General features: G+C 37.4%; 1 non-coding gene across 1 annotated transcript; it reads left to right on the forward strand.

Annotated features, from left to right (window-relative positions):
• Positions 1-19,023: 19,023 nt before the first annotated feature.
• Positions 19,024-19,127, forward strand: LOC130943048 (small nucleolar RNA R71). Its single transcript, XR_009071585.1, has one exon. It is a non-coding gene; the product is annotated as a small nucleolar RNA R71 (small nucleolar RNA).
• Positions 19,128-22,130: the final 3,003 nt, after the last annotated feature.

The following is a 22,130-nucleotide window of genomic DNA, read 5'->3' on the forward strand; positions in this document are numbered from 1 at the left end:
ATTGCAGGGGTAATGCTACTGTAAAGAATACAATTTTGGTAAAAAATAAAGATGGCTTCTTTTAGTAAAAGAAGTTCCAAACAAAAATTTTATCATTTGTATTGTATATATTCTTCAAAAATTTTATAAAAATCTTCATTCTTCATCAAATTGTACTCATCACCAAAGAAATTTCCTAAATTGATAGTTTGTGTCTTTTATAATTTTTTTGTCTTATTCTTTTTGACAAAGGTAAGGATAGGACGGGAATCTAAGCTATCGAGATTTGGAGTAGTAAACAGTACGGTCTCATAGAAAGAACAGAGAATAAAACTCCCATTGGGTTGCCCTTTTATTGTATGTATTTGTACCTTCAGAAGCCTTATGTATATGTTTTGCTTCCCTTTTATTGAAAATTTGAATTTATTCGAACAAGAGTATCCTGATGAGCTATAAGGAGCAACATGCATCTAGCATAGATTTTCCCACAAGATGTATGTTGTTTGGCAATAAAGCTTTGAGGAGTATCTAACTCTGAAATGACTAAAAGCATTGAGGCAGCAGTGATAAAGACACCATTACTAGTGTATTAGAGGTCCAATGTATCTTCTAAATAATCATAAAACCTTAGCGTATACCAAATGAAACCTGCACCCTCCTTAGCAGTCACAATCTCTGCTTTGTGGGCCTCAGTCTTTCCATAATCATATGCTCTGTTCTCAGTTTTATAAAGAAATGACGTAGAACAACTAAAAAAATTGTCAAGACTCTAAATTCTAATTGTTATAGGGTAAGGTAAAATCTCTTGTTAGATAATAAGAGTGAAGCTGGTTAGTTAGTTTGATATAATCTGCAGCTTTATATATTGTATGCTGTTAGTGTTACAAAAAAATGAATCATATATTCATTTCAGTTTTCTTATCTCTTTTTCTCTGTTTTCTCTGTCTGTTACAGTAATTAAAATAGTATCAAGAGCCTCTTCTTAAAACCTATGTTTTTCTTTTTTTCGTTATACAACAATGACGTTCATTCCCTCTGGAGAAGCTGACAACACCAAATCAGCATTAGTACCATTTGCAGAAAAGCTAAATGATGCAAACTACAACACCTGGAAACATCAAGCATGGCTAATAATTCAAACATTGGGCATGAAAGATCACTTAGATGGATCAATAGCGCCACCACAGTTCGAACAATCTTCAAAATCCACCACAGATACAGCTGCCAAAGTGACGGAGCCTTCAACCACGACCTCCACACCTGAAACGCTCCAAGAATCAGAAAAATACAAAGAATGGGGGCAGATTGATTTTAGCTCTCACCACTTGCCTCCTTGCTTCTAGTCCACGAACTTCCAAAATAGATTCTTCATTGCAACAAATTTTGTGATGCTTGGTCTACAATTTTGAATTACTTCTCTGTAACCTCTAAAATGTGTGTCCAAAGGCTAAAGTCGCAGCTCAAATGTATCTAGAAAACTGGTACAATCACTGATTATCTTGCGAAAATTCGGAAACTTGTTGCAATTGGTTACCAATTACAAGAAGATGATCGCACTTAGGCGATTTTGGATAGATTGACTGAAGAGTACAGTGGATACATCATCTCTATCATGTCAAGATTAGGAACGTTATCTGCGATTGAGGCTGAGGCCTTTCTTCTTGCTTATGAGGACATACTAGTGAGGTTAGTCTTTCTTCACAAATTCTAGACGTGGTGGCTTAGTAAGGAGAGGAAGAGGAGGAAGATTTCAGAGAGGTGGTAGATTTTCATGGAGTAATCATGTGGCCGAAACGGCCATGTAGCTTGCAATTGTTATTTGTGCTTCGATCAACAATTCCAGCATGGTTCAAGTTCTTCTTCCACACAACCAACTCAAATCCCAACTCAAACATCATCCCGCCACCACCATCCTCCTCTTTCCACCAACCACGAGCATTCTTCACAAGACCCTCTTCTAGTAGTGAATCTTCTTGGTTTGCAGAATCTGGAGCGAGTCACCACGTGACTAATGATTCGAATAATATCCTTTCCTCCTCACACATCAATCATGATCAAGATCAGCTCTTTATATGGATAACGGCACAGGTATTTCTATTCAAAATTCTGAAGTTTCTTGCTTACTTGATAAAAATAATGTCCAATATAAATTGCTTAATCTTCTCTGTGTTCCTCAAATTACTTAAAACTTATTAAGTGTGTCAAAATTAGAGGACAATTGTGTATTTTTAAATTTTGGCCTAAGCATTGTAAAACATGATTAGGTATCTCGAGAACTTCTCCTGGAATTACTAAGGATAGCATGTATGTTTTTGAGAATTCAAGTGTCCCAGAAATTTACCACCTGGTTCTTCATATTCTGTTAATTGCACCTCAACAAAATCTAGTTCCGTTAATAATAGCTCTAGCATGCCCTTAAATTTTCTTTCTAATAAGTCAATTTGTACTAGTCAGATTCAACCCTTATCAATAAATGGAAATTTCAATGATTGCATGAATCCTGTTTCTTGTCCTGATAGCATTTCTAATTCTAATACTATTTCATCTAGAATGACTAAAGATTCTATTTGTAATCAATTTACTGCACAAACACAAACTAAATTAGCAAACTGAAATATAACCGAATGCATGACTTATGCTATGTGCCTCTAAAAAAATCTGATTCGGCCACTAACATACCGATATGTTTTTACTCAAATCAATTGGCATTAGTAATATTAAACATTCACCTATAAATGTCACATTAACTAAGACAAGTGCTTCTGACCTTTCAAGCAAGTTGTTTATATAACACCTAAGTTAAATCCTATCTTTAAAGGCCTTTAGATAAGATGTCACCTTTGACCCAAAACAAATTAACTCAATTGTTATTTAAGAAAAGAGGGAAATACGCATGAAGTTTTGGGTAACAATCAAATACCAATAAAAAGACGAAATTAGACACACTCAATCAAGTTCGAGCAAATAGAACAAAATTCCTAGGAGTACGGTTCTAATAAAAAAATGCTTAAAAGTAACTATGACGAAAACTCAATGCATCCTAACTAATTTTATCAAAGAAACTCACGTCTTTGTGTCATATTCTATTTTTGGTCAGGACTCTTCAGTCTTTCATGAATCAGGGTACTAGTAGTCCTCTCCTAATACTTTTCTGTGGGGGTGAAGATCCGGTTTCGTTGTGTGGGGTGAACTAAGATTTGACGTTGTGCTAAAGCGGGAGAATAGGGCACGTACTCCACCTTTGGACTTTCGCAAGAGGTCAACTCCTCATCTGGATCCTCCTCCATTAGGTCCTCTTCCTGGCTAGGGCTGCCGGACTCTTCTTCCTCTGTCTCATGATTCAAGGTCGACCACCTCAGGTAACCGTTTTTTAAGTGCTGAAGTGTTTGTATATACGAAGGTTACGACAGGCAGTTGGGATTCTCCTTCTACGAAATCTCGACCTAAGTAGATAGTTGGGAGGACGGTAGTAGTGGTCACAACTAACCCACTCGTACTTCGAAGGGTCATACTAAGAAGTTACCCTCGGAGCACTGCATCATCGTCATCTCTATCCGCTATGCCATGTTCCTCTGGAGATAGTATAGGAAAAAGAAGGGATGAGAACTTAAAAGGTCTTAGTAGGAGTGCTATGTAACACCTCCACATCTATCCCCAACCCACATGCGGGATTTAAAAAAAATTATATGGCATGACATGTATTATGAACTTTCCTTGTAAAACTTAAAACATAATAAGCAAAAAAAAAAAGCATGTGACGTTGACATAGACAAATCAAATAGAAAGGATAATAACTTATGAAAAAGGGAAGTGCTATTTGTACACCAAAATCAGCCACTAAAATCAACTACCAATGTATTTGTGTATAAATACATGTGTAGTTTAATTTATTTTCAATGTGTATTTATATTCTAACATGTATTTTATACTGGTGTCTGACTTTGATGGCTAATTTTGGTGTACACCTAACATAACCTTATGAAAAATCAACATAATCCTAACTTAAGAAAATAAGCTTAAAAATATAATTACAATCAAACTTTCCTTTATACTTTTCTTTTCTTAACTTGTAACTTTTATGGAAGGTATTGAGTTCAAACCGGTATAAAGATGGGAGTCTCCCTCTCTTCCCGAACGTTTTCGCGATTACCTTCCCTAGGATCATCTCGATCGATCACACTCCCTTACCGAGGAGTCATATCGATATCTTATCTTTGGGGTCACCTTCCCTTACCAAAAGATGATTCCTTCCGTTCAGTTTACAAATAGGGTTGTTTAGGCATACACAAGAAGAAAATAATGCAAGAAGATGGACAAAATATGATGATAAAAGGGACATGTAAGATAATGATACCATAGTTATATGGCACAAGATATGCATGTACTCTCTAATTAAAGAGATATTAGTAATATAATGACATAATTAAAAGATCACATTAAAGCACATAAAAATAGGGCATATTAAATAATTGAACAAAGCTTATAAAAGGGTATGTACTCTTAACCTAAAAGAATATTAATAACATAATGACATAAATTAAAAGATCATATTAATCTACACATAATAAAAATAGAATATATTAAATAATTGAATAAAGCTTATAAAAAGGTATGTGCTCTTGACCTAAAGAAATATTAATAACATAATGACATAAATTAAATGATCATATTAATGCACATAATAAAAATAAGGCATATTAAATAATTGAACAAAGCTTATAAAAAGGCATATACTCTTGATTTTAAAGGGATATTAATGACATAATGGCATAAATTAAAGGATCATATTAATACTCATATTAGAAATAGGACGCATTAAATAATTGAATAATAAGATTTATTAAAAAGACATGTACTCTTGACTTAAATGACTTGTGAGGTAGTGGTTACAATTATAGAAATAATATTCATCACGAAACTACACAAATATGCATGTACTCTTGATCAAAAGGTTTTAAGAAAAATGATGAATTTATGCGTAGGAAAAACCTTGATGACAAACATAATGTATGCGTGTAAAGGAAAGGAAGAAGAGGAATAATGCCATAAGACACGCAACCATAATAATATAATAAGGACAAATAGATGGTAAAAAATAAAAACAAAAACAGAGCATAATGCATGCCAAACATAAAAGTAAAAAGTATAATTTTCTACTCTTTTTCTAAGGCCTCTTTATTGCCTATGAAGTTGACTCTTGTATTTGCACACAGAATATTTTCGTAGAAAGAGGAGGGGGATGATTAGTATTTGAGATGGATGATTTTCTACCTATTGGTGTACCCCTATTTATATACTTTTGGTTGTAGGTGTGGTTGGGATAATTTTAAATTCAAAAGAAGGGCGGTTGTTAGATTCCAATCCATAATTCAAAATTCTAATCCTAGCTCCTAACTGATTTTCAAATTTTAAATTGAATTTTGTTTCTAGAAGAGGGGGTGAGGCGATTGTTACATTATCACCCCGTGAAAAAAAAGAATTTGTCCCCAAATTCCACATCCTAGATTGGTCGATGAGAGTTATTAGATAGCTTAGGTGTCTTGTCAGTAATCCTCTACTACTGGAAAAGAAAGAAAATCTCGTCATGATCGTTACATGTAAACAAGTCCAGAAACTTCTGTCTCATGTCTGCCTCTATTTCCCATGTGTAGTCCCCTGGAACTGCTCCTACCCCATGCCACTTTTACCAGTCGTATCGTCTTGTTCCTTAGTTACTTCACGCTTTTGTCTACAATCTCCATGGCTGGTACTCAAAAGTTAGGTCATCCTTGAGTGTTACATTCTCTTGTTGCATCACATGGCTTGAATCTTGTTGGTATTTTCATAGTTAAGACACATGGAATACATTATGTAGTCTTGACAGATTCGGTGGTAGGGCGAGTTGGTACGCTGACTTTCCTATGCGCCAAAGGATTTAAAATAGACATAGGTACTGTGGGCTTAATTTTCGCACCTTAAGAGCCATTCCTACCCCAGTGGTGGGGGTGATTTTTAGGAACACATGATCACCCTCCTAAAACTCGAGGGATTTTCTTCGGTGATATGCATAACTCTTTTGTTAACTTTGGGCGGTACGTATTCTTTCCCTTATCCTTTTGATATATTCTGTGGTCTTTCTTACTAATTCTGGTCCTAAGTTTTCTCTCTCTTCTGGTCCACACCAGCATAAAGAAGATTGGCATCTTCGTCCGTAAAGGGTCTCATATGGTGCCATCCCGATGCTAGCATGGTAGCTGTTGTTATAAGCAAACTCGATTAGTGGTAAGTGACTCTCCCACTTCCCAGGTCTATCTAGGACACAAGCTCGTAACATGTCTTCTAACGTCTAGATGGTTCTTTTTGTTTGTCCATCTATTTGCGGGTGGTATGACATGCTTAAGCACAATCTTGTCCCGAATGCCTTTTGCAACGCGTTTCAAAACCTAGAGGTGAATCTTGGGTCTCTGTCCGAGACTAAGGTTGATAGTATCACGTGTAATCTCACGATCTCTTTGATAGTGTGGCTAGTCTTTCCAATGAGTCGGTCGCCTTAGCTGGTAACAAATGGGCGGTCTATAATAACCCATATGGCGTTACGTCCCTCTTGAGTACGAGACAATCCCATGACGAAGTCCATCGATACGTCCTCCCACTTTCACTCTAGAATGCCAAGGGGTTGCAGTACCCCCAATGGTTTCTGGTACTCAATTTTTACCTTCTTACAAACCAGACATTTATTCATGATGGTAGCTAAATTCTTTTTCATCTCTGGCCATTAGAACATCTTCTTCAAATCATGGTACATCTTTGTCATACTAGGATGAATGGTAAAATCTCCTTTATGGACTTCTTCCGCAATCTTATTCTAAAGATCACCTGCATGTCTTCACTGCAAATACTATCATGGCTAGTTCAAGGTCGTGGGTTGAATAGTTGGTTTTGTGGGTCTTTTGTTGCCTTAACGCATATTCCACTACCTTCTTGTCTTGCATTAGTACGCAACCCAATCTCTGTCCTGAGGCATCACAGTAAATTCAAAAGTTATGTCAGGTTAGGTAAGACTAGCACTGGGGCAGATGTCAAGTGATCTTTTAATTCTTGGAAGCTACTTTCACAATCTGGTGTCCAAACAAACAGGGTGTCCTTCCTGGTTAGGTGAGTTAATGGCAGGGCTAGTTGGGAAAACCCTCTTATGAATCTACTATAGTAGCCTGTCAATCCTAAAAAACTCATTATTTCCGTTACTGATGTCGGCCTTTCCTAGTTTAGTAAAGAGTCTATCTTACTTGGATCTACTGATATTCTGTTGCTAGAAACCATATGTCCAAAAAATTGAACCTCCTTCATCCAAAACTCACACTTGGATAGTTTTGCATACAACTTTTTCTCTCGAACGGTCCCCAGTATTACACGCAAGTGCTCCTTATGTTCTTCTTTCGTCTTGGAGAAAATCAAAATATCATCTATGAATACCACCACGAAACTGTCAAGGTAAGGTCAAAAAATTCTATTCATGTAGTCCCTAAAGACGGCGGGAGCATTGGTCAGCCCAAAAGACATAACTGTAAACTCGTAGTGCTCGTATCTTATTCGAAAAGCTGTCTTTGGAATGTCTTCCTCTCTTATCCTTATTTGATGGTACCCTTATCTCAAGTCAATCTTAGAGAACACCATTGCACCCTGTAGTTAGATCATTAAGTCATCTATTCTTGGGAGAGGATACTTGGTCTACATCGTGATTTTGTTGAGCTGTCTATAGTCTACGCAGAAACACATACTGCCATCGTTTTTCTTCACAAACAGTGCTGGAGCTCCCCAAGAAGAGGCGCTTGGTCTGATGAATCTATTTTACAACAGTTCTTCTAGCTAATTCTTTAGTTCAGTGAGCTCCAACGGGGTCATCCGATAAGGGGCTATGGAGATTGGCCCTGTCCCAGGTACCAATTCTATGGAGAACTCGACTTCTCATCTTAGGGGAAAAGAGGGTATATCTTTGGGGAAGATATATGAGAAGTCTCGTACTACTAGTATCTCACACAAATCCTTATTAGAGTTCGCTTTCACTGAAGTTAGCAAAGCATATCCTCGCCTTATACTTGTACCTTTGGAGGGTCTTGGGGGAGCAATGAGAAGGTCACTTGTGTTTTGTATGGATTGAGGGGAAAAATGACTTTTCTCTCAAAACAATCTAACAAGACTCAATTTTTATTGAGCCAATCCATTCTTAGGATGATGTCTAATCCTACTAAAGGGTGGTACACAAGGTTAGCAAGGTATGACCTATCTGAAATGAGGATACAAGTCCTCTGATAGACCTGTTGAGTTTTGACACTCTTACCGGCTAGGGTGGTCATTAGTAGGACATAAGGTAGTTTGGTCATGGGTAAGCTATTTCCACTAGTAGCAGAGAGAGATATGAATGAATGAGAAGTACCAATATCATATAGAATAGTTAAAGGAACTCCATCAATTGTGCACTTACCCTCGATTCAATCTTCTGACTCGTGGGCTTCCTCGCTGCTGAGGGCAAAGACTCACTCTTGATGCTGTGGTGGATCGGCAGAGGATGGGGAAACTACTGGGCATTCCCTGGCAATATGCCCTGACTAAAAACATCGGAAGCATACATTTTGCCCAGTAAAGCACCTACCCCTATGTTGCTTTCCACACGAAGCACACTCCTTGAGTTCGGTGGTCTTTGGTGAGGCATCAGTGGAAGGTTTCTGGCAATTCGTGTCCTGTTGAGGTTGTCTTCCTGTAGGTCTTCCAGGAAAGGCCTTCTTCTAGAACGGCTGCGGGGAAGATCCTTGGTTCAGCTGCCTTTTCTTAAAAGCTTCGCTTCTTTCCGATGCTAGTTTTTTGGGTTCATGGATAACCATAGGGAGAAGTTTTTATCAATCATACCTCCTAAGACAGGGTACCTAGGATTGACTTTGCTCTGACACCAATAATGTAATACCCTAAGTTAAATCCTATACTTGAAGGCCTTTAGATAGGGTGTCACCCTTGACCCAAAGTAAATTAACTCAATCGTTATACAAGGAATGAGGAAAATACGCATGAAGTTTTGGGTAACAATCAAATAGCAATAAAAAGACAGAATTGGACACACTCAATCAAGTTCGAGCAAATAGAACACAATTTCCATGAGTACGGTTCTAATAAAAAAAAGAAATGCTTAAAAGTAACTATGACGAAAACCCAATGCATCCTAACTAATTTTATCGATGAAACTCCCGTCCTTGTGTCATATCATGTCCTTGGTCAGGACCCTTTAGTCTTTCATGAATCAGGGTACTAGTAGTCCTCTTCTAACACTTTTCTACAGGGTGAAGATCCGGTTCTGTTGTGTGGGATGAACTAAGATCTGACAGGGTGTTGAGGTGGGAGAATAGGACACGTACTCCAGCTTTGGACTTCTGCAAGAGGTAAACTCCTCCTTTGGATCCTTCTCCATTGGGTCCTCCTCTTGACTAGGGCTACCGAACTCCTCTTCCTCTATTTTAGGATCTGATTTGAGGTAGACCACCTCAGGTGACCGTTTCTTAGGTGCTGAAGTGTTCGTATCTAAAAAGGTTACGACAGGCAGTTGGGGCTCTCCTTCTACAAAATCTCAACCTAAGTAGATAGTTGGGAGCATGGTAGTAGTGGTCGTAATTACCCACTTGTGCTTCGAGGGGTCATACTCAGAAGTTACCCTCGGGGCACTGCGTCGTCTCTATCCGATGTGCCATGTTCCTCTGAAGATAGTATGGGAAAAAGAAGGGATAAGAACTTAAAAGGTCTCAATAGGAGTGCTATATAACACCTTCATATCTATCCCCAGCCCACATACGGGATTTAAAAAGAAATTCTATGGCATGGCATGCATTATGAACTTTTCTTGTAAAACGTAAAACATAATAAGCATAAAAGAAAAGCATGTGACATTGACATAGGCAAGTCAAATAGAAAGGATAATAACTTATGAAAAATCAACATAATCCTAACCTAAGAAAATAACATTAAAAATATAATTACAATCAAACTTTCCTTTATACTTTTTTTTTCTTAACTTGTAGCTTTTGTGGAAAGTATTGAGTTCAAACCGGTATAAAGATGGGAGTCTCCTTCCCTTACCGATGGTTCTTATCCCGAACATTTTGACGATCATCTTCCCTTACTGAAGGATCATCTCGATCGATCATCCTCCCTTACCGAAGGGTCATATCGATATCTTGTCTTTGGGGGTCACCTTCCCTTACCGAAGGATCATTCCCTCAGTTCAATTTACAAATATGGTTGTTTAGGCATACACAAGAAGAAAATCATGTAAGAAGATGAACAAATATGATGATAAAAGGGACATGTGAGATAATGATACCATAGTTATATGGCACAAGATATGCACGTACTTTATAATTAAAGAGATATTAGTAACATAATGGCATATTTAAAAGATCATATTAAAGCACATAAAAATAGGACATATTAAATGATCGAACAAAGCTTATAAAAGGGTATGTACTCTTAACGTAAAGGAATATTAATAACATAATGGCATAAATTAAAGGGTCATATTAATGCACATAATGAAAATAGGGCATATTAAATAATTTAACAAAATTTATAAAAAGGATATGTACTATTGACCTAAAGGAATATTAATAACATAATGACATAAATTAAAGGATCATATTAATGCACATAATGAAAATAGGGCATATTCACTACAACATTTTGGGTCTATAACCACGGTTTTTTTGGTCACGGTAAAAAACCGTAACCATAGGCCTTCTGGTCACGGTTTTTTAGCGTGACAAAAGAAAAGCTATGGTCACGGTTTAGAAAAAGGGTGACCATAGAGTACCTATGGTCATAGTTTTTTAAAAAAGGGTGACCTAAAAGGTCTATGGTCACGGTTTTTTATAGTGACCAGAAAGGGTCTATGATCACGATTTTTCAAAAAATGGTGACCTAAAAGGGTCTATGGTCATGGTTTTGGGGGGTGACCTAAAGGGGTCTATGGTCACGGTTTTCGGGGTGATCCAAAGGGGTCTATGATCATAGTTTTTTACAGTGACCAAAAAGGGTCTATGGTCACGGTTTTTCAAAAAAGGGTGACCTAAAAGGGTCTGTGGTCACGATTTTGGGCGGGTGTCCTAAAGGGTTCTATGGTCACGGTTTTGGGAGTGACCTAAAGGGGTCTATGGTCATGGTTTTGGGGGGTGACTTAAAGGGGTCTATGGTTACGGTTTTGGAAGGTGGCCTAAAAGGACTTATGGTTACGGTTTTGGGGGTAACCTAAAGGGGTCTATGGTCACGGTTTTGGGGGGGTGACCTAAAGGGGTCTATAGTCACGGTTTTTGGGGGGTGACCTAAGAGGGTCTATGGTTACGGTTTTAGGGGTGGCCTAAAGGGGCCTATGGTCACAGTTTTGGGAGGCGACCTAAAATGGTCTATGGTTACATTTTTTGGGGGTGACCTAAAGGAGTCTATGGTCACGGTTTTGGGGGTGACCTAAAGGGGTCTATGGTCACGGTTTTGTGGGTGACCTAAAAAAGTCTATGATCACAGTTTTTCGAAAGGTGTGACCGAAAAGGTCTATGATCACGATTTTGGGAGTGACCTAATTTTAAATTAATTAAGGTTCTTAAATATTTTTTATGATTTTAAATATTTTATATATTTAAAATTTAAAATTTTAATAATTAAAACTAATTAGAATTTTATATGATTTACTCAAATGTTAAAATTTTAAATCTAATTTTTATAAACAAAAAATTAAGTAAAATACTATTAATTTTAAATTAAAAATTAATTATATTATTTTAGATTATGTAAAATATTATTAAATTTTATGAATAAAAAAATTAATTATATTATCTTATATTTTAATTTTTAAAATAAAATATTTAATTAAGAATCAACTAATAAATTAATGATAATAATATTTTTAAAATAATTTTAATAATTAAATTAAATTTTAAATTAATACCGTATCTCCTAATTTTATTAAAATTACACTATCTTAAGTAACTCAAAAATCCCTAAATTAAAACTCTAACCCTAATTTCATTTTAACACACACCCAGACTCTCTAACCCTAAACCCAGCCGCTGCCAATCTCCCCCCTCCTCTTCCCAAATACAACCCAGCAGCAGTAGCAGAAAGCAGAAAGAAAGAAAGAAAGAAAGGGGAGAAGGGAGATAACTCGGGAACAGAGAAAAGAAAAGAAGGAAGGAGACCGCATCGCGTCCTGCTGCTTTGCCGCCACCATCCATGTTGCACGCGAGAGAGCCGTCGAGTTCGATGGTGAAATACGCGCGTTGAGAGAGGGAGGAGTCGCGCTGCTGCAACCGTCCAGACCGCCTCGCTATTGTCATCACTGCCTCAAGCTCATCGCCGTTGCAAGCTCGTTGCGCTGTGTCACCGTCGCAAGCTCATCTTCGTCTCTGTTAGCTGCGCCACCTCTTCTCTGCTCTCTTCTCCAGTCGTCCTCTTCTTCTCTTCTCAAGTAAATAAATAATTATTACAATGAATTAATGTTCTGATTAGGGAATAGGGATTTTGAAAATCAGAACTTATGAGTAGGGGTAAAAGTGTTGATTTTGATTATTAGAACTTCTGATTAGGGATGTTGTTTTTGATTATCAGAACTTGTGAATATTAGGGCTTTTGATTATTGTTCTGTGTGGTATTTTTTCTGATTTGTTACTTGTTTTTTTTACTTGTTATGATTAGTAATTTAGTATTATTGGAACTTCAAATTATTACTTGTTTGTGTTTTTGATTTGTTCTTAATTTAGTTGATGCTAGATTAATGCCCAACAAAATTCATTCATAATAATAAGTATTTACATGTTCATACCATTGATTGAGTTGTTACCCATGATTGAGATCATACCACCATGAACTGTTGATGGATTCTAACAAACAACAGAAAATAAAAACTGTTGGTAAAACCACAAAAGATATTTGCCTCTTTGTTGCCGGCATGGGACTTTATTTGGCTAATTAGATCCTATATGTCTGAAGTGAAATTTAGTCTTTGTCTAAGATGTTGTTGCCAATAACCTATATTTTATTTGGTTGTACGTATCTGGACATTAGAGGACTGATTTCTGTGTGTTCATAGTGTTAATAAAATGAGTACTGATTTGTACGTATCTGGACTGAAAATTACTATTTTGAAAAGGTTTTGTTTTAAGTTGGATGATAATTAATAACTGACATACTTGTATGCAAAATTGTGATTCACACTTTTCACAACTCCGCATAGCTGGCCAGCAAGTGCACTGGGTCGTCCAAGTAATAAAACCTTATGCGAGTAAGGGTCGATCCCACAGAGATTGTCGGCTTGAAGCAAGCTATGGTCATCCTATAACTCTTTGTAGGGCAGATTCAAATGGTTATGAGTTTTTAATAATTAGAAGATAAAGAAAACATAAAATAAGATAGAGATACTTATCTAATTCATTGGCGGGTATTTCAGATAAGCATTTGGAGATGCTTTGTTACTCCTGAACCTCTGCTTTCCTATTGTCTTCATCCAATCATGCGTGCTCCCTTCCATGGCAAACTGTATGATCCTCTCAGTGAAAATGGTCCGGCTACGGTCTCTGTACGGCTAATCAACTATCGGATTTCTCGTCTCGGATGAAAAATACCAAGCATAGCTACTGCAGGACTAATCATCTGTCAGTTCTAACTAGCATCGGAATAAGATCCATTGATCCTTTTGCACACTGTCACTACACCCAACATTCGCGAGTTTGAAGCTCTTCACAGTCATCCTTTCCCAGATCCTACTCGGAATACCACAGACAAGGTTTAGACTTTCTGGATCTTAGGAATGCTGTCTATTGTTCTAGCCTATACCACGAAGATCCTAATCTCAGATTCAGATGCTTTGTTGTCAGGAGAGACGATGTGAATCATTGATTAGAGACCCAAGAGAATATACTTCGGATGTCGTCCAATGACTATGTTGAACATCATGTAGACTGCTTTGTGGTTGTCAGGCATGCGGATCTTGGCTAAGCGAGTACTGAAGATAGAGGGTGATTGTCACGGGTCACCCTTTCAGTCTGACTTAACTGAATTAAGTACAAGAGTATATCTTAGAGAAGAAGTAGGCATGAATTGAATGAAAATCCGTAATACTTGCATTAATTCATGAGGAACAGCAGAGCTCCTCACCTTAATCTATGAGGTGTAGAAACTCCACCGTTGAAAATACATAAGAACAAAAGGTCTAGGCATGGCCGAATGGCCAGCCTCCAAAAAGGGTTCGAAGAACTCCCAAAAGGTCAAAGACTTTGAATACAATAGTAAAAAGTGCTATTTATACTAAACTAGTAAACTATGTTTACAGAAAATGAGTAGATAGTGCAAAAATCCACTTCTGGGACCCACTTGGTATGTGTTTGGGCTGAGCCTTAAAGCTTTCACGTGCATAGGCCATCCTTGGAGTTTAACTCCAGCTTTGGTGCCAGTTCCGACGTTTTACTCCAGAAAAAGGTCTCTGGTGGGTGTTTGAACGCCAATTTGGTCCATCAAATCTCAGGCAAAGTATAAACTATTATATATTTCTGGAAAGTCCAAGATGTCTACTTTCCAACACAATTGAGAGCGCGCCAATTGAGCATCTGTAGCTCCAGAAAAGCTACTTCGAGTGCAGGAGGGTCAGAATCCAACAGCATCTGCAGTCCTTTCTCAGCCTCTGAATCAGATTTTTGCTCAGGTTCCTCAATTTCAGCCAGAAAATACCTGAAATCACAGAAAAACACACAAACTCATAGTAAAGTCCAGAAATTTAATTTTTGCATAAAAACTAATAAAAATATACTAAAAAGTAACTAAAACTTACTAAAAACTACCTAAAAATAATGCCAAAAAACGTATAAATTATCCTTTCATCACAACACCAAACTTAAATTGTTGCTTGTCCCCAAGCAACTGAAAAAAAATAGGATAAAAAGAAGAGAATATACAATAAATCCCAAAATATCAATGAAGCTTAGTTCTAATTAGATGAGCAGGACTTGTAGCTTTTTGCTTCTGAACAGTTTTGGCATCTCACTTTATCCTTTGAAATTCAGAATCATTGGCATCTATAGGAACTTAGAATTAAGATAGTGTTATTGATTCTCCTAGTTCAGTATGTTGATTCTTGAACACAGCTACTTATGAGTCTTGGCCGTGACCCTAAGCGTCTTGTTTTCTAGTATTACCACCGGATACATAAATGCCAGAGACACATAACTGGGTGAACTTTTTTCAGATTGTGACTCAGCTTTACTAGAGTCCCTAGTTAGAGGTGTCCAGAGTTCTTAAGCACACTCTTTTGCTTTGGATCACGACTTTAACCACTCAATCCTAAGCTTTTTACTTGGACCTTCATGACACAAGCACATGGTTAGGGACAGCTTGATTTAGCCGCTTAGGCCAGGATTTTATTCCTTTGGGCCCTCCTATCCATTAATGCTCAAAGCCTTGGATCCTTTTTACCCTTGCCTTCTAGTTTAAAGGGTTATTGGCTTTTTCTGCTTGCTTTTTCTTTTTTCTTTCTTTTTCTTTGTTTTTTTGCCATATTTTTTTTCGCAAGCTTTTTCTTTTTCACTGCTTTTTCTTGCTTCAAGAATCAATTTTATAATTTTTTAGATTATTAATAACATTTCTCTTTTTTCATTATTCTTTCAAGAGCCAACATTTTTAACATTCATAAACTTCACTATAAAAAATATGCACTGTTCAAGCATTCATTCAGAAAACAAAAAGTATTGCCACCACATCAAAATAATTAAACTAATTTCATGATAGAATTCAAAATTCATGTACTTCTTGTTCTTTTGCAATTAGAAACATTTTTCATTTAAGAAAGGTGAATGATTCAAGGGACATTTATAACTTCAAGGCATAGACACTAGACACTAATGATCATGTAATAAAGACACAAACATAGACAAAACATAAAGCACAAAAAACAAAAAACAGAAAAATAAGAACAAGGAAATTAAAGAACGGATCCACCTTAGTGACGGCAGCTAGTTCTTCCTCTTGAAGATCCTATGGAGTGCTTGAGCTCCTCAATGTCTCTTCCTTACCTTTTTTGCTCTTCCCTCATGGCTCTTTGGTCCTCTCTAATTTCATGGGGGATAATAGAGTGCTCTTGGTGCTCCATCCTTAGTTGCTCCATATTGGAACTCAAATCTCTTAACGAGGTATTGAGTTACTCCCAATAGTTGTGTGGAGGAAAATGCATCCCTTGAGGCATCTCAGGGATTTCTTGATGAGGGATTTCCTCATGCTCTTGTTGAGGTCCATGAGTGGGCTCTCTTGTTTGCTCCATCGTCTTTCTAGTGATGGGCTTTTGAGATAAATCTCTCCATCTCCCATGACTCAGAGTTGGAAGCAACTGCCTTCCCTTTCCTCTTTCTAGAGGTTTCTCTGGCCTTAGGTGCCATTAATGATTATGGAAAAACAAAAAGCAAAGCTTTTTCCACACCAAACTTAAAAGAAGAAAGAAAGGAGTAGAAGAAGAAATAGAGGAGATGGAGGTGTTCGGTGAATTCGGCCAAGGTGGGTTAAGGTGTGTGTGATGTGTGAAGTTGAAGGTGGTAAGGAGAGGTATTTATAGGGTAAGGGAGAGAGGGTATCCGTGTGGAAGGAGTTGGGTTTGGGATGGAATTGGTTTGAATTTGAGTGAGTGGGGGTAGGTGGGTTGTATGATGGGAAATAGTGGATGGATGTAAGTGGTGAAGAGGTTATGGGGAAGAGGGTAGGATTTGATAGGTGAATGGTGTTTGGGGAAGGGTGTTATGGAAAGGTGTGAAGAGGAGTGAGAATGAGTTGAGATAGGTAGGGATCCTGTGGGATCCACAGATCCTGAGGTGTTAAGGATTTCTCATCCCTGCACCTTTCTGGTGTTTAAACGCCCTCTGTGTGGCATGTCTGGCATTAAACGCCAGGCTGATACCCATTTCTGGTGTTAAACGCCAGTCTGGCTGCCAGTTCTGGCGTTTAACGCCCAAAATGCTGCCAGACTGGGCGTTAAACGCCCATTCTGCTACCCTTACTGGCGTTTAACGCCAGCCGGATGCCAAACACCCTTTTCTGGTGTTAAACGCCAATCTGTGTGACATTTCTGGTGTTTAACGCCCAGAATGGTGCTAGACTGGGTGTTAAACGCCCACTTTGCTAGCCTTACTGGCGTTTAAACGCCAGTAAGCTCGACCTCTAGGGTGTGCTAATTTTTTTGCTGTTTTTGGTTCCTACTTTAATTCTGCAGATATTTTTGTGACTCCACATGATCATCAACCTAAAAAAGACATAGACTAACAATGGAAAATAAAATGAAAGAGTAATTAATATAGATAAATAAAATTGGGTTGCCTCTCAATAAGCGCTTCTTTAATGTCAATAGCTTGACAGGAAGCTCTTACAGAGCTTCACAGGTGCTCAGAGCATGATTGTGGCCTCCCAACACCAAACTTAGAAGTTGAGTGTGGGGGCTCTATCTGACTCTGTATTGAGAGAAGCTTTTCATGCTTCTTCTCTATGTTTACAGAAGAAGATCCTTGAGTCTTAAACACAAGGTAGTCCTCATTCAATTGAAGGACTAACTCTCCTCTGTCCACATCAATCACAGCCCTTGCTGTGGCTAAGAAGGGTCTTCCAAGGATGATGGATTCATCCTCATCCTTCCCAGTGTCTAGGATTATGAAGTCAGCAGGGACGTAAAGGCCTTCAATCTTCACTAAGACATCATCTACAAGTCCATAAGCCTGTTTCATTGATTTGCCTGCCATCTCTAGTGAGATTCTTGCAGCTTGTACCTCAAAGATCCCTAGTTTCTCCATTACAGAGAGAGGCATGAGGTTGATACCTGACCCCAGGTCACACAGAGTCTTTTCAAAGTTCATGGTGCCTATGGTGCAAGGTATTAAGAACTTTTCGGGATCCGATTTCTTTTGAGGCAATGTCTGCTGAATCCATGTATTCAGTTCATTGATGAGCAATGGAGGTTCATCCTCCCAAGTCTCATTATCAAATAACTTGGCATTCAACTTTATGACTGCTCCCAGATACTGAGCAACTTGCTCTTCAACAATGTCTTCACCTTCTTCAGAGGAAGAATATTCATCAGAGCTCATGAATGGAAACAGTAAGTTCAGTGGAATCTCTATGGTCTCTGTATGAGCCTCAGATTCTTTTGGTTCCTCAATAGGGAACTTCTTACTGGTCAGTAGACGTTCTTTGAGGTCTTCCTCATTGAAAATCACTGCCTTGTCACTCTCTCCAGGTTTGGCCATTTTGGATGTGGTTATGGCCTTGCACTCTCTTTTGGGATTCTCTTCTGTATTGCTTGGGAGAGTACTAGGAGGAGTTTTAGTAACTCTTTTACTCAGCTAACCCACTTGTCCCTCCAAATTTCTGACGGAAGACCTTGTTTCATTCATGAAACTGAGAGTGGCCTTAGATAGATCAGAGACTATGTTTGCTAGGCCAGAGAGGCTCTGCTCAAAATTCTCTATCTGTTGCTGAGAAGATGATGGAAAAGGTTTGCTATTGCCAAACCTATTTCTTCCACCATTATTGTTGTTGAAGCCTTATTGAGGCTTCTGTTGATCATTCCATGAGAAATTTGGATGATTCCTCCATGAAGGATTATAGGTGTTTCCGTAGGATTCTCCCATGTAATTCACCTCTTCCATTGCAGGATTCTCAGGGTTATAAGCTTCTCCTTCAGAGGAGGCATCTTTAGCACTGCTGGATGCAGCTTGCAATCCAATCAAATTCTGAGAAATCATATTGACTTGCTGAGTCAATATTTTGTTCTAAGCCAATATGGCATTCAGAGTATCAATCTCAAGAACTCCTTTCTTCTGAGTCATCCCATTATTCACAGGATTTCTTTTAGAAATGTACATGAACTGGTTATTTGCAACCATCTCAATGAGTTCTTGGGCTTCTGTAGGGGTTTTCAGATGAAGAGATCCACCAGCAGAATGGTCTAATGACATCTTGGACATTTCAGACAGACCATTATAGAATATACATATTATGCTCCATTCTGGAAACATGTCAGAAGGACACCTTTTGGTTAATTGCTTGTATCTTTCCTAAGCTTCATAGAGGGATTCACCTTCCTTCTGTCTGAAGGTTTGGACATCCACTCTGAGCTTGTTCATCTTTTGAGGTGGAAAGAATTTGGTCAAGAAAGCATTGACCAGCTTGTCCCAAGAGTTCAGACTTTCTCTAGGTTGTGAGTCCAACCATGTTCTATCTCTGTTTCTCACAGCAAAGGGAAAAAGCATAAGTCTGTAGACCTCGGGATCAACCCCATTGGTCTTAACAGTATCACAAATTTACAAGAATTCAGCTAAGAACTGATGAGGATCTTCCGATGGAAGTCCATGAAACTTGCAATTCTGCTGCATTAGAGATACTAATTGAGGCTTAAGCTCAAAGTTATTTGCTCCAATAACAGGAATTGAGATGCTTCTTCCATAGAAATTGGAAGTTGGTACAGTATAGTCACCAAGCATCTTCCTTGCATCTCTAGCATTGTTGTTGGGTTTGGCTACCATGTCTGCTTCTTTTTCAAAATTTTCTGTAAGATCCTCTCCGGAGTGTTGTGCTCTAGCTTCTCTTAGCTTCTTCTTTAGAGTCCTTTCATGTTCAAGATCAGCTTCAACAAGAATGTTATTATCCCTGTTTCTGCTCATATGAAAAAGAAGAGAACAAAAGGGAGTAGTGGAATCCTCTATATCACAGTATAGAGATTCATTGAGGTGTCAGCAGGAAAGAAGAATAGAGGAATAAGGTAGAGAGAGAATAAGAAAAATTCGAACACAGAGGAAGATAGAGGATTTGAATTTTAAGTAGAAGAGAAGTATTAGCAAATAAATAGAAAGAGATAAGAGAGAGAGAGTTTTCAAAAATTGAAATTAAAACAATTAGTTAATTAAAAAGAATTTTGAAAAAGTGGTTAGTGATTTTCAAAAATTGTAAGTGAAAAAGTGGTTAGGTGGTTTTGAAAAAGATAAGAAACAGTAATTTGTTGAAAAAGATTTGAAAATAATTTTGAAAAGATGAGAAGTTAGAAAAAAGATTTTGAAATCAAATTAAAAGAGATATGATTGAAAAAGATTTTATTTTAAAAAGATATGATTGAAAAAGATTTGAAAAAAAAGATATGATTGAAAAGATATGATTGAAAATGATTTGATTAAAAAAAATATTTGATTTTTAAAATTGATGACTTGACTAACAAGAATTTAAAAGATATTTTTGAAAATAAGAGATAAGATTAAGAAAAAGAGATTTTTGAAAAATTAGTTTGAAAATTTTGAAAAAAAAACATGAAGAATGAAAGTTTAAAATATGTTTGATGTAAAAAGTTATGAATTAAAACATGAAAATTTGAAAAAAAAATGAATTTGAAACCAAATTACCTCCCCTGTGTCATCCTGGCATTAAACGTCCAGGATGCTATCCATTCTGGCGTTTAACGCCCAGAATGCTACCTCTTTGGGGGTTTAACGCCCAGCCAGATATCCTAGCTGGCGTTAAACGCCAGAAATCCTTCTTTACTGGGCGTTTTTCTAAACGCCCAGAATGCTGCCATTTCTAGCATTAAACGCCTAGAATGTTGCCCATTCTGGCATTTAATTCCCAGAATGATAGCTTTACTGGCGTCAAACGCCTAGAATGATAGCCATTCTAGCGTCTAACGCCCAAATTGCCTCTTTACTGACATTTTAACGCTAGTGAGCTCTTTTTCTCTGTGATTCTTCTGCCTTATGTTCTGAACCTTCATTTCTCTGTATTATTTACTTGAGAATATATTTTTTTTTATTTTTGAATTTTTAATGAAGAGAGAGAAAAACAACAAAATGAAATAAAAAATAAAAATGCAAGATCAAAACAAGTAATGCATGCAAGGACACTTTGAATGTCAAAATGAACACCAAGAACACTTTAAAGATCATGATGAACATCAAGGACATATTTTTGAAAAATTTTTAAGAAAAGAAAGATATGCATGCAAGACACCAAACTTAGAAATTTTGAATGTTAAAAAACTATGATTTTGAAAATGCATATAAAAAACAACATAAAACACAAAACAGGAAAATCATAAGATCAGACAAAGGAAATCATAAAGAACCACTCGAAGATCACATAAGAACACAATGCATGAATTTTTTTTGAAAACTTAAGAAAATAAAAAACATGCAATTGACACCAAACTAAGGATTTCACACTAGATTCAAACAGAAAACACAAAATATTTTTGGTTTTTACGATTTTATTAAATTTTTTTTGTATTTTTCAAAAATAAAAACAAAAGCTTAAACATAAAATAAAATTACCCAATCTAAGCAACAAGATGAACCGTCAGTTGTCCAAACTCGAACAATCCCCGACAACGGCGTCAAAAACTTGGTATGCAAAATTGTGATTAACACTTTTCACAACTCCGCATAGCTGACCAGCAAGTGCACTGGGTCATCCAAGTAATAAAACCTTACGCGAGTAAGGGTCGATCCCACAGAGATTGTCGGCTTGAAGCAAGCTATGGTCATCCTGTAAATCTTAATCGGGCAGAATCAAATGGTTGAGTTTTTAATAATTAGAAGATAAATAAAACATAAAATAAGATAGAGATATTTATGTAATTCATTGGCGGGGATTTCAGATAAGCGTTTGGAGATGCTTTTTTACTCCCAAACCTCTACTTTCCTATTGTCTTCATCCAATCATGTGTGATCCCTTCCATGGCAAACTGTATGATCCTATCAGTGAAAATGGTCCGGCTACGGTCTCTATACGGCTAATCAACTGTCGGATTTCTCGTCTCGGATGAAAAATACCAGGCACAACTACCGCAGGGCTAATCATCTATCGATTCTCACTAGCATCGGAATAAGATCCATTGATCCTTTTGCACACTGTTACTGCACCCAACATTCGCGAGTTTGAAGCTCTTCACAGTTATCCCTTCCCAGATCCTACTCGGAATACCACAGATAAGGTTTAGACTTTCCAAATCTCAGGAATGCTGTCTATTGTTCTAGCCTATACCACGAAAATCCTAATCTCAGATTCAGATGCTCTGTTGTCAAGAGAGATAATGTGAATCGTTGATTAGAGACCCAAGAGAATATACTCTAGCTGTCGTC

This window comes from Arachis stenosperma, chromosome 7 (genome assembly GCF_014773155.1).
Source record: "Arachis stenosperma cultivar V10309 chromosome 7, arast.V10309.gnm1.PFL2, whole genome shotgun sequence".
NCBI classification, from domain to species: Eukaryota; Viridiplantae; Streptophyta; class Magnoliopsida; order Fabales; family Fabaceae; genus Arachis; species Arachis stenosperma.